The sequence below is a fragment of the Protopterus annectens genome, chromosome 2.part1, assembly GCF_019279795.1.
Source record: "Protopterus annectens isolate FY-2018-M chromosome 2.part1, PAN1.0, whole genome shotgun sequence".
Classification (NCBI taxonomy): Eukaryota; Metazoa; Chordata; order Ceratodontiformes; family Protopteridae; genus Protopterus; species Protopterus annectens.
In genome coordinates this window covers 782,248,971-782,263,698 of record NC_056729.1, presented here as the reverse complement: position 1 = coordinate 782,263,698, position 14,728 = coordinate 782,248,971, and the positions used below count along the sequence as shown (strand labels likewise).

Here is a 14,728-nt window from a genome sequence, read left to right as displayed (position 1 = left end):
TCCGCCATATGCATGTTGTTCCGCCCTTTACCTTGACCGTGTGTATTTGGCCGTCTGAACGCTTACTCTCCACATGTGATGTCCCACCTTCCTTCTGTGCCTGTGGCACCCTGTTAGACGCCCTGTTTGGTAGGCACATGTTCCACTATATGTGTTTGACTTCTCTGCATAGCTAATCATCGATGCGGTGGTTCACCAACCCGACTTGTCCACATGTGTACAGTTATGTGCACCGTGGCGTGTGCAAACCTATATGGTTTGGACGGGTACATACCACATGCGGGATGTACACATTCTGCAGACACATTCACATGCAGCCATTTCCATATCTGTACCTGAGGTGGGTTGGTGACATGTGGGGTACATATTTGCCCGCGTGGCACTGCCTAACAATACTTCTTACCACATTTCAGGTATGCCCATTGTGTGTAGGTGTGTAGCTGCACAAGGATGCTTGCTGGTTTGGGTGCACAGGCGTACATGGGTGGGACTTACATGCTACAATGGGGCTATTGTGTATTACATCTGCATGCATGGGTTCTGCTTCTGGATATTACACTTAGACATACGCTCCTGTATGCGACAAACACGCTGCTGGGTGTGGGACATGTTGCTATGCACGTGTTTGCCTGTGTTTAGGTATCTTGGTTCCTTCCTGTTGTTATGTCGACACAGCTACCTGGCTGTGTACTCACTACTGCTTGTGACCATTATGGTTGACACCTTTTCCAATGCCCATAGTGGGACATCTTTTGTGGAAACATCGGATTTTGCAGGACAACACATACCCACAGCAAGTGGAGTTGACAGAACTTCACTTGTTTGCCATAATATACGCTTATTCTGTTAGCATTTGGGTTCCTTATTCAGTTTCTTATGCCATGTATGTGTTTCATATACAAAATATATGTTTTATGCTACTATTACAGGTATATTGTGGGAATATTTTTGCCAAGAAATCTCAGGTCATTTGCCATTTTTTCGAGTTTTGCCGGGACACAACTGTCCAATGAGGGACTGTCCATTGCAAAGTGGGACAACTGGTAACCCTGGTGACCATGCCCATGTCGCTACTGGGGTTGCCACCTTTTCCAGTGGCCAAGGTGGGACATTTTCGGGACTCACATCAGATTTTACAGGCAGACACATACCCACGGTCACTATATAGCATAAAACTTCACTTGTTTGCCTAAATAAAAGCTTATTGTTGTAGCAGTTTGGTTGCTTATTCTGTTTCTTGTGACATTTAGGTATTTCAGTTACGGAAATAACCATTTCATGCAACCATTACATTAAATACGGGATATCATTATGTCCTACAATCTTAGCACATTTGCCCTTTTAATTTTTTATCGGAACACAACTGCCCATGGAGGGACTGCCCCTCGCAAAGTGGGACAGGTGGTAACCTTAGTCGCTACTCCTATGTCGGTGCGGCGTGCTGACATGCTGCGTACAGCTTCTCTGGGTATGCCCGCTGACGGTGGATTGCGGGACAAACACGGTGTTACGCGTATCCTTTGTTCCTTGGACGGGTACACTTAGGGCTTCGTGGGTTGTATTTGCTTCTCCGTGTTGTTGGGATGGGTACTATGTTGCATACTCTACGTGCGTTTCATTCTGCACGGGTCCTAGCTGCTGCCATTACTATTATGGGCGGACCGTGGCAGTCAGCACATTAGGTTGCTCATCGCCTGCCGGCTTAGCCACGCCTCCGGACACATCCTACTTGGGCTCGCTCACGTACACTACGCACGTGTCTGTGGTTGCGCGCGCCTCATTACTATGCATATGGCGCTACTACGCCGACTATTCACTGCACCGCCGGCGCAGGCCTTACACCGGCCTTGCGCCGAGCTTCATGAATCCCGGGGTCAGTTTCTCCAGAGAAAAAAATAGTTTTTAGTAACTTGTAAACATTGTTTACTGTAAAAGTTAAAAAGTGCACTCCTGTTTAAATGCAATGTGACAGTCAAAAAATACTTTTCCATCGCTTTAAAATAGTTGTTTTTCACAAGATTTAGTTTAAACAGCAAAAAAAAAAAAAGTGGAAGTCTTTTTTTTTTTTTTTTTTACCTGAAGGGAATTTATCTGCCTAGCAATATAACAATATTAGTCATCAGTCAGTCCTTGGAAGCCTGCAGAGGAGCTTTCTACTTAGCATTGGGAAAACTGTGATGAGCTTGGTACCTACACAATACTTGTCAGCTCAGCTAGAACTGACTGATGGCTTGGATGCATGGAAGGTGTCCTTAATCTTTGGAAGCTAGCTGGCTGTTGTATCTTGTGCAGGATATCAAGATTGCCAGGTTTCTAATTCTGTCATGCAGAGAGAACCCCATTACCCTGCGGAAGAATCTAATTTCTGCTGCTTGCATTTGTGATCTTTTCCATATGGCCAGTATTTCCACCTAGTTGACAGATTACTTAGATTGACTTGCAGTTCATTATAGCACAGTCCCTGCAGTATTTCTGCTGCTGTATACTGTTCATTCTCCTGATTCCTTTCACTTTGACTAATAAACATGACCCAGAATGTTTAAAGTTTTCTAAATGAGAATGTTGGTTCGCCTTCAACTGCAGACAGCAGTCCACTCTTTTCTGGGGACTACTGTTACCTCTGATTTGGAGGTGCTTATTTTCATCACACCTTGTTTACACTGAACACTAGGTCACTCCAGTGCATGGTGAGAATTATATTCACTTGAGGCTAAAAGGACAGTGTCATTAGCAAATGCCAAATATGCAGCCTTCGTCTACCAAAACTGGATACTGTCCAGATCTTAGTTTATAGATAAGTACTAGGTAGTCAGTCTGCAGTCCATGATAAGCCTAGCAAATAATCCATATTCAGAAGTTCCATCGTGTCTCAAGGAGGGTAATGCAAGGTAGACCTGAGAGAATTTGTGGCTGCCCATCCATTTATCTAGGTTTACTTTGAAGGTGCAGTGGAAATTTGTTTCACAGGTGGGGAATACATTGGGATATGAACACACTCAGGTCCCTCAACAACAGATACAAATAAGACTCTGTCATTGTACATCATCATCATCTTCTTTCGGCTGTTCCCATTAGGGGTCGCCACAGCAGATCACCTGTTTCCATTTCTTCCTGTCCTCTGCATCTTGCTCTGTCACACCAACCACCTGCATGTCCTTTCTCACCACATCCATAAACCTTATCTTAGGCCTTCCTCTTTTCCTGTTACCTGGTAGCTTCATCCTTAGTATCTGTTTCCCAATATGCTCAGCATCCCTCCTCAGCACATGTCCAAACCAACGTAATCGTGCCTCTCTGGCTTTGTCACCAAACCTTCTAACCTGGGCTGACCCTCTAATATACTTACTCCTAATCCTGTCCACCCTCGTCACACCCATTGCAACATTAACATCTTTAATTCTGCCACATCCAGCTCAAACTCCTGCCTTTTTGTCAATGCCACTGTCTCCAACCCATATAACATAGTTGGTCTCACTACCCTCTTGTAGACCTTCCCTTTCACTCTTACAGGTACTCGTCTGTCACAAATCACTCCTGACACTCTTCTCCACCCACTCCATCCTGCCTGTACTCTCTTCTTCACCTCGCTTCCACACTCACCGTTACTCTGAACTATTGACCCCAAGTATTTAAACTCATCCACGCTTGCCACCTCTACTCCTTGCATCCTCACCATTCCTCTATCCTCCCTCTCATTCACACACATATATTCTGTCTTAGTCCTGCTGACCTTCATTCCTCTTCTCTCTAGAGCATATCTCCATCTCTCCAGGGTCTCCTCCACCTGTTCCCTACTCTCACTACAGATCACAATGTCATCTGCAAACATCATAGTCCACGGGGACTCCTGTCTGATCTCATCTGTCAACCTGTCCATCACCATTGCAAATAAGAAAGGGCTCAGAGCTGATCCTCGATGTAACCCCACCTCCACCTTAAACTCATCCATCACTCCCACCGCAGACCTCACCGCTGTCACACTACCCTCGTACATATCCTGTACCACTCTTACATACTTTTCTGACACTCCTGACTTCCTCATACAATACCACAACTCCTCTCTAGGCACCCTGTCATATGCTTTCTCTAAGTCTACAAAAACACAATGCAACTCCTTCCGACATTCTCTGTACTTCTCCATCAACACTCTCAGAGCAAAGATTGCATCTGTAGTGCTCTTTCCTGGCATGAAACCATAATGCTGATCACTAATCATCACGTCCCTTCTTAACCTTGCTTCCACTACTCTTTCCCATAACTTCATGCTGTGACTGATCAATTTTGTCCCTCTGTAGTTGCTACAGCTCTGCACATCACCCTTATTCTTAAAAGTCGGTACCAAAACACTTTTTCTCCATTCCTCAGACATCATCTCACTTTCCAAGATTTCATTAAACAATCTGGTTAAAAACTCCATTGCCATTTCACCTAAACACCTCCATGCTTCCACAAGTATGTCATCTGGGCCAACAGCCTTTCCATTCTTCATTCTCTTCATAGCTATCCTTACTTCCTCCTTGCTAATCCATTGTACTTCATGATTTACTATCCCTACATCATCCAACCTTCTCTCCCTCTCATCCTCTTCATTCATCAACCCCTCAAAGTACTCTTTCCATCTCCTCAACACACTCTCCTCGCCAGAGTATGTTTCCCTCATTATCCTTTATCACCTTTACCTGCTGCACATCTTTCCTAGCTCGGTCCCTCTGTCTAGCCAATCGGTATAGGGCCTTTTCTCCCTCCTTAGTGTCCAACCTTTCATACAACTCTTCATGTGCCTTATCCTTAGCCTTTGCCACCTCTCGCTTTGCCATGCACCTCATCTCCTTATACTCCTGTCTACTTTCTTCATCTCTCTGACAATCCCACTTCTTCTTTGCCAATTTCTTTCTCTGTATACTCTCCTGTACTTCCTCATTCCACCACCATGTCTCCTTGTCGTCCTTCCTCTGTCCAGATGTGATACCAAGCACCTTTCTAGCTGTCTCCCTTACCAGCTCTGCTATAGTTACCCAGCTATTTGGTAACTCTTCACTGCCACCCAGTGCCTGCCTTAACTCAGCTCTGAACTCAACCTCACAATTACCCTTTTTCAATTTCCACCACTTGATCCTTCGTGCTGCCCTCACACTCCTCCTCCTCTTCTTGATAACCAATGTCATCCTACAAACCACTATCCTGTGCTGCCTAACAACACTTTCTCCGGTCACCACTTTACAGTCTCCAATCTCCTTCAAACTGGCCCTCCTACATAAGATATAATCCACCTGTGTGCATCTTCCTCCACTCTTGTATGTCACCCTATGCTCCTCCCTCTTGTTAAAATACGTATTCACCACAGCCATGTCTATCCTTTTCGCAAAATCCACTACCATCTGACCTTCTGCATTCCTTTGTTTAACACCATACCTACCCATCACTTCCTCATCCCCTCTGTTCCCTTCACCAACATGCCCATTGAAATCTGCTCCAATCACCACTCTCTCACCCTTGGGTACAGTCATCACCACTTCATCCAATTCACTACAAAATTTTTCTTTCTCATCCATTGCACACCCAACTTGTGGAGCATACGCACTAACAACATTCATCATTACACCATCAATTTCCAGCTTCATAAACATCACTCTGTCCAACACTCTTTTCGCCTCCAAAACACTCTCAGCATACTGTTCCATCGGAATAACTCCTACACCATTTCTCCTCCCATCCACACCGTGATAAAACAATTTGAACCCACCTCCGATTCACCTAGCCTTACTCCCCTTCCATCTGGTGTCTTGCACACACATTATATCAACCTTCCTTCTCTCCATCATATCAGCTAGCTCTCTCCCTATACCAGTCATACTGCCAACATTCAAAGTTCCGACCCTCGCCACCACAGTCCTAGCCTTTCTCCTCTCCTCCTGCCTTCTGCCTCTTCTCCTCCTTCGGCCAACAGTAGCCCAATTTCCGCCAGCACCCTGTAGGCTAACAGTACTGGTGGTGGTCGTTGTTAACCCGGGCCTCGACCGATCCGGTATAAAAATTTTTCTTGGTGACTGCATGAAATGTTTTGGCAAAGTTTTACGCCGGATGCCCTTCCTGACGCAACCCTCCCCATTTATCCGGGCTTCGGACCGGCACAAAGAAATGTCTGTCATTGTACATGTGGTTGTAAATAACCTGAGACATACCTCCCTGGACTACATGAAAAGAGACATGGAGGATCTCTTGGATTATGTAACCCAGGTGGGTATGACCCTAGCACTCAGCAGCATCCTACCATCACCCAGAAAAAACAGGGCCCAGGGAAATAAATACTGTGGGAAGAAATAGCCAGGGGATTGTTATGGTTAGGCTTGTATAGGCCCTAGGGCCGATAGCCTAGTACCAACCTATGAACCTATGATACCACAGTACAAGCAGAAAATGATTGATTTCAACAGCTGATTAAGTTTCTTGTGTCACTCTAAGGGGATCCAGTATCTGTCTGCCTGGGATGACATGATTGGCAGACCTTGACGCTTTCCCAGAGAATGGCCTGCATCTGTCACCCCTGGACTTCCGGATACTGGCCAAGGCTCTTGCCACCCCTATAGTGCCTTTTTTAGGCGGTGTTCCAAAGACCAAATTACCACTGTAACAGCTACAAACAAATGCAGTCTGAGGGTCATGTTGCTCTACACTAGAAGTCTAAATCTCGAAATGCACTCGCTCGAAGCACTCCTTAAAATGGAGAACATCGACATTTGTGCTGTAACATAGACCTGGTTCAAGGCAGCAGAAAGCACCCTTCCACTATCAGGCTGTAACTCATTCCACACCTTTTGACCCCAGAACTTGGACAGAAGCTCCAAAGGCAGTGGTGTTTCCATATTCATAAAGGATGTGCACACCTCCAGACTGGTAGCCCAACATAATGCATCGGAGATACTTCAGGTGTAGCTAACATTGGGTAAGACAGAAATTCAGGTCATAGCCTGTTGTAGGTCCCCAACCATGTTCCAAGACTCACACTCCACGTCCCTAAGCACCCTGGAGAATGTTAGGGTCCAACCTAACACACTCGTACTGGGTGACTTCAACTACCCCTCTATTAACTGGAAAAACTACTCCTGTACCAATACACTTGCCCAACGTTTCCTGGAATTCATTAATTCCAATGCCCTGGACCAGCTCATTCTTACCCCCACTAGAGGTAGCAACATCTTTGACCTGGTCATTACTAACATGGGCGACCGTTGCTCTACACCAATAGGCAACTCACCCCTGATTAGATCCGACCACAAACTGATCACCTTGGAAGTCCACATCCCCCCTGCAAAGGTAACCACAATGAAAAAACTTCTCCAAAGTTAACTTTGGGCTCCTAAAAAGAGAGGTACATAACTTCATGGCACCCATGCAAATGGAGAATAGTTGCATGACTGCCGAATCATACACCAGTGAACTGTAGAATACGTACACAAATGCATGGATCTCACCATACTCAATAGAACCAAGATGCTCTCCTCCAAGAAAAGGAAGCCAGTCTGGTTGTCCCTTGCCATAAACAAACTTTACAACAGAAGGAGGAAACTGATGTGGAATATGGTGAAGTCCCAAGACTGTAAAAATTCCCTTATTAGCCTCAACAAAAAGTTGAGATCCCTCATTAAATCCTCTAAAGCTAGCTATGAAAACAGAATTGCAGCAGATAGTAAAGACAACCACAAGGTCTTCTGTAGTTATGTAAAGAATCTCCATGGCATAACCCAGATTTGCTCTGAGCTACTGCACAATGGTACCTCCTGTACCTAGCGAACAGACATTGTCAATATACTGGCCGACAGATTCAGTGCCAAATTTACCCCTCACTCCCCCCCCCAAAGGACCAGTCACAATACCAGTAGATTGCCAGCCACCTAGTATTACTGCTGCACAGGTTAAAGCAGCACTGTCCAAGATCAAGAATACAGCTTCTATGGGACCTGACAATATCCCTGGCTGTGTTCTACATGAACTACAGAGTGAACTGGCACCTCACCTGTAAGCCCTTTTCAGTCACAGCCTCACTTCAGGCTTTGTCTGTACCGAATGGCACTCTGCTACAGTCATCCCTCTCCACAAAGGAGGAGTGACTACAGACCCTAGGAACTATCACCCTATTAGCCTGACAAGTCTGATGTGCAAAGTTATGGAACACATCATCATTAACCTAATAAACAAGGATATAGGGAATCTTCAAACTCTGGATCCCACACAGTTTGGTTTTGTGAAGGGTAGATCATGCCTGCTCAACTTGATTGACTTCTTTGAGTCAGTCACCAGAGGTGTGGATGAAGGCAAGTGGTTCATGCAGCCTACCTTGATCTGGCCAAGGCCTTTGATACCATTCCCCACTCAGGAATCATAGAAAAACTCACTAAGCTAGGCATCAACCCCTATATCACTAGGTGGGTTGCAAACTGGCTCACAGATAGAACCTACAGTGTGAAAGTAGCTGACTCCAAGTCAGACTGCCGACCAGTCATGAGTGGAGTCCCACAGGGATCAGTCCTGGGTCCTATGTACTTCTCAGAAGTCCAGGCCAACACAAAGGGACTCTGGCTGACATAGTTCACAGACGATTGCAAGTTGGGAGCCATTATTAACTCCCAAAGTAATGTTGACATCCTACAGAAAGGCTTCACTGAGACCAATGACTCGTGTCAGAACCATGGCCTTAAGCTCAATGCCAAAAAGTGTGTCCTCATCCCCTTTGGTATTGGGAAAAACCCTTCTTTTTTCGGCTTTTCCCGGTCAGGGGTCGCCACAGCAGAACTCTGGTCTGCTAATGATTGACAGTAGATTTTTATGGTGCCGAGGTGCCAGCTCGACTCCCAACCTTCAACAAAGGCACACATTATGCATGTCTTTCGAACGCCACTCGACCGCGGGGAGGACATGCAGAACTCCACACAGAAGGCACTCCAGAAAAACCCATTTCCCATGAATTACCATATCGATGGTAGTCCACTGAACACAGAAGGCATTATAAGAGATCTGGGAACACAGGTTGACAGCAACCTCTCTTTTGACCACCACATTGTCACTGTGGTCAGAAAGTCCTTCTGTGTGGCACATTTCATTACTCAAGAGTTTTGCATCCAGGAAGAAAGAGGTCATTATCCCTTTCTACTCTTCCCTCATTAGGCCAATCATCAAGTACAATGGCCCATTTGGCATGTACCTCACTAGACACCTGCAACAACTGGAGAGGCTACAACAGTACCTCACAAAGAGGATCCTAGGCCTTAAACACTTGTTCTGTATAGACAGACTCAAAAAACTCCCAACTATTCTCCGTCTCATTTCGCCCACTTAGAGGCAATCTTTGCTTGACTTACAAAGCCATGTCTGACCCAGCTCTGTTAGAAATGCTACATCTAAAGAAATCCCAATCTCTCCGCACTACACCCTCCAGAGACCTCAGCTTTATTACCACAATCAACAGAACATGCTGGAGGGACAGGTTCATAACCCAGAGACTGCCCATGCTATGGACTAGACTTCCCATACATATCAAGCAGAGCACCTCACTGGCCCTCTTCAAGAGAAATCTTGATGAGTGGATGGAAAATAGAAAATTCACCTCTGGGATCACTTCAGTGGCTGTACTCGACAGAGGCACTGGAAACTAAGGTCAGGTGGCACGATGCCAGGATAATCCTATGGGCTAGGCTGGCAAAGGCTCCAGGGCCATTAGCCTTGTACACACCTATGAATCTGTCATACCATGTCTTATTTTATTTATCCTTTGTTGACCTGATTATTCCAGTAGGCTAGTGGCCTCTTTTCAGGGAGGCACAAAGTGGTATTTGTACAACTAGAGAAATTTGACCATGGCCTTGGGGAACTTTCCCTTTTCTTTTCTGTAGGTGTAGTGGCATCTTTTACAGCTGTCTGCACTACCGCCAACCTAAGCAGATGAAACCTTGGTTTAAGGTTTCATCTGATGTGATGTTTCTGATATGTAGTTTACTGAAAAACTGCTCCAAACCAAGACCAAAAGACACGGACACCAGAAGTTAGCACTTTCATTCACTTTAATATGCTGTGAACTTCATCAGAAAAACACTCTAAGCACCCTAAGACAGCATTTAAATACTTAATTAACAGTCACAAGACTGAATGGTCATAATTTAAAAAGAAAGCTCTTTTTTGTAAATATAAAAAATACATACAAAAATCCATATGATGAAAATAGTAAGAATAGAAAACACAATAAAAAAGTTTTTTATACTTTCTACTAAATGTCGTAAAATAAAGTTTTTTTAAAAACTTTACAATTTAGTTTGCAAAAAGCACTTTATGTTAATAGTGTCATTTAAACCCGGTGCAATATCTGCACCCAAGTAAATTTGCCATAGAGATTCTTTACATTCTAACCAGGTTTTGTAATCACCTGAAAAAGTTTCTTGACTGACAGTATCTATCACTGAAAAAAAACTTTTTGAAGTCAATACAAACACCAGGCATGTTTTGCCAAAGCATTGGTTTCTTTTTTCTTAATTGCTAAAATATGTTCATAAATACGTCAAAAACACCTAGTGTTTTTTTCCTGTATAATAACTTGGTCAGGATAAAAATTGTGCAACATGTACTACCATTTCACTTTGGCTAGTGTAATATCCTTTTGCTCAAAAAGTTATTTTTATATGACTAAATTCCATTGAAGACATGTTACTAATGTCCTATTAAAGTTTTATTCTTGTGGAACCTGGAATTTGGAATCTGGAAGTTTGTTCAGCCGTGGTCAGCCTGTTTTATTTTATTTTCTATTAATTAACCTAAAGTTAGGGTTATCCATGCTAAGATGCATTATAGCCATTGTTCTTACTTACATTAATTGCTATCTGTTCTTGTCTTATCTTTATTCTCCTCCAAGATGTGAAAACCAACTTGTATACTTTCAGAAACATCAACTTATGAATTTAAGAAAAAAAGTGCATTGGCTATTTCTAAATACAGCTAAATTATACACGGGTCCCTATTAGGTCACTGAAAATCCAGTTCAGCAAACGACATTTTCATTGCACTTATGTCGAATGTGCCATTCGTTGAACTGGTCATAATGAGATCTTGGTACAGTGAAGATTGGAAAATTTGCCCTTTCCTCACTGTAGTGCGATCTCAGAGTTGGTATATATATATATATATATATATATATATATATATATATATATATATATATATATATATATATATAGCAGGGGTGTGCGCAGCCCCACAAGAGCGTAATTCGATGAATGGAATTTTTGATGAAATGCTGTTCTTTGAAGGGAGGTTTTGATTATCTAAAATAGACCCTTATACACTGTTATGTAGACCTTCATACACTGTTATAATAAATGCATTCAAATATTTTGTTGCTAGAAAAACTGCTGTTATTCACTTCCAGTAATTTTAAACTTTTTATTTTCTACTGAGCTGTTTGCCCTTGCATATTTTAATTTGCAGTTAAACATTAAAAATGTATTTGCCTAAAGCAGACTGTTCATTACATTGGAGTCTCTCATTTTAAAGTGAGGGAGCTGGATAAAATTAAAGTGGTGTTTGAAAGTAAGGTGGAAATAAAAGAAAAGGAGAAATAAAGGTAAGACCAAAACAGACAGCATTCCTAATCTCTTTTGATTTATTGCCTTCACCTTTAGTCAACTTGTTTCAGTGGAAACATAACAACAGAATGTACATCTTCCCTCAGCACCCGACTTCACAACTGCAATTAAACATTTATTTGCTTAAAGCAAACTATGCATTACATTGTGGTCTCTCATTTTTAAAACTCACTTGCTTACAGAAAAAAACTTGGCATTAGATTAAGCCATGGCATGAATCCAGACATTGCCTATGCAATAGTAAAAGAAAGCAATTCCGTTGTACATGAATTATAATCTGTGCTCTATTACTTCCTATCCCAACAGCCCAAGATTACAACCTGTATACTTTAGTATTTTTATAACGTACAATAACTGAAAATGCTTTACTGTATAACATACAGTGCATATCATGATATGTTTTAAAGGAATACTGTTAAAAACAGAAATTGTTGAGCATGCTAAGGAGGAAATACAAAGGTTTGTCCAACAAAAAGTGAGCTATCAAGCCGAAGGAGACTCTGTTTCTTCTTCTTCTGATAATAAAGCTCATAGAGAGACTATGCAAGAGAAACTTTTCCATTGTTCTAAGGGAAATGCTTGAGAGATGGAAGAAAGCACTTGAGTTGACTAAAAGAGCCAGGCTACATTTGGAAATGAACCACATAATGGATCTGGGTGCTGGAGATCAAAAAGAAGAAAAACAGCAACTTGGAAATTAATGAATAAATGTGGATTGCAAAGCATTAATTTACATTTGGCAGAATAAGAAAACCTTGTAGGGGACTCCAAAGCATATCCCCTACTTGATGTCATTAATGTTTGGCAGTGCATTAAGGAGAGAGGAGTAGGAAGGAAAGATGTAACTATAAGTAAAACAGTCTTTGTTCTTAACAGTATTTTTTATGAAGCATGACATATATTATATGTTGTAAAGTATAGCGTTTTCATTTCGTTTTTTGTGTAATAGGATACTAAAGTAAACAGGTGTCCTGTCCTTTTTTCCTTCTTTCTTCTTGTTCTGCTTTAAGAAATGAAGGCACTATGATAGAAAAAGAGAAGAAAGCTTAGACAAAAGTGTGATCCAAGAAAAAAATGATATTCTTTTTCTTACTTTTGCACAGAGAAATGACTGGATTAAGACCCTTGTCTTGATTTAATAATGCATTTATAAGGGGGTATCAAATAAATAAAAGAACACTGAGTATAATTGTTTCCCTCTAGCACTTAAATGTTTACAGTGCAATATGTGTAGTGGAAGACAATGGGATATCTAGTTATGTTACAGTGGAGACAAGCTGATAAGGAGAGCTAAAATCAGAATATTTTCTTCTTTTTCAGTGGCTAGAGGATATTGTTTTCAGAAAGCATTCAAGTTGTTTTCTATATTTGAGAGAGCAATAAAGATAAGACAAAAACAGACAGCACTTTCTGGAAGTAGAAGCACAGACTATCATGCATCTTAGTATAACCTTCATTATAGGTTAATTTAAGCTTCTTAGTGTGGCTGTCAGTCTGGAACAATTGTTCCTATTAGGAGGATTAAACTTAATTATTTGAAGATGTACTTAGTTTTGTTTGATAGTGTTAAGTTACTAGGTTCTGGGAGGTATTTTGGGGGTATATTTGTTTGTATTATTTGAGAGTTTTCATTAAAACAAAGTTTTGTAAGATGTGATACAGATTTAAATGGATATGACAAGAAACAACTGTATAAAGGATCAACCTGCTAAACATTAGTGCATGCACGTAAAACAAAAGCAGAAAGTAGACATTAAAAAAGCACTGTTATACATAACATGTGAGAATACTAACTTTTTATAATAGTGATACTTTCCATTTTGTCTTTAAATCGTAAAAATGTAAGTGCAAATAGCTGTTCTACAGGAGACACATTTGGAAAGAACTAAGCATGTGTATTTGATAAAGAAAGGATTTCATGGTGGTTATTCAGTAGAATAGCTGGGGCAAAGAAAAAGGTGAGAACTTTTGTGCAGATTTGTAGTATTAAAGGGCTACTGACAAGGAAAGGAGGATTACACTGGCATGTATTTATATTACACCTAAAACTGCCACAGTGGAGCTTAAGAAAGTTCTAGGAGAAATAGTCCGCTTTCAGCAGTAAATATGTCTTATAGGTGGGGACTGGAATTTGATTTGCAACAATGAAGATGTATCTGGGGGCCTAGAATGGAAAATGTAACAAAAGAGGGTAGATTTATTTAAGAAATGTATGAAATATTTGGCATGGGAGATATGAATTCAGTAGTAAGGTTTCAGAAAGAATTTACTTATTCTCTAATATACAAAAAGTAAGTTAGGCTAGATAAAAATTATATTGCACATGAACATGCACAGCTAATTGAAAATGCTGATACCCATTCAGTAACTGTTTGAGATCATGCAACAATAATAACTGAAATGAGAATGAAATGTTGTCAAGCTTATAACAAGGAAAATAACCAGAGATCCTGTAGAGGTATTAGAAATATTTCAGAAATTTTATGAAAATTTGATTAAAGTAGAGAAATGTGAAAATCCAAAAAGTACATATTGAAATGTTTATGGAAGAATTAAATATGGCAAGGTTAGATGTAGATGAGGCTTGGATACTAACAGGATAGGAGATGATATAAAAATGGTGATGTATAACCAATCTACAGGAAAGTCCCCAGAAATAGTTGGTATTCCCGTGGAAGCTTGGAAGGTAGGAGGGAAGAAAGTGATAAAGATCTGGAAGGTTTTCTTTAACAGTAATTTAATAGGAAGAGAAACACCAGCATCCTGGAAGAAAATGGTGGTGGCTGTAATACCTAAAAATGGGAAACATCCTTCAGATCCAGCTCATATAGACGCATTTCAATTCTAAACCGTGATTATAAATTATTTATAAAGGCTAAAAGAATGGCAAAGGTGATGCTAAATAGACATGGATCACTGTGGTTTTGTGGTGGGGAGGCAAACATTTGACAAAATTAATAGAACATTGATGATCCAGAAGTAAGCAGAATGTATGAAAATACCACTGCTGTCAGTGGGTCTTAATGCAAGCATTTGACAGAGTAAGCAGAGATTTTATGAGTAGGACAATGGAAGCATTTGCTTTCCCTTATAAAATTATA

General features: G+C 41.4%; 1 protein-coding gene across 1 annotated transcript in view; it reads left to right on the top strand.

Moving 5' to 3' along the window:
• AASDH (aminoadipate-semialdehyde dehydrogenase) overlaps nucleotides 1-14,728 on the top strand; it is a 1,090,146-nt gene that overhangs the window by 335,787 nt on the left and 739,631 nt on the right. The gene's annotated exons all lie outside the window — the stretch shown is intronic.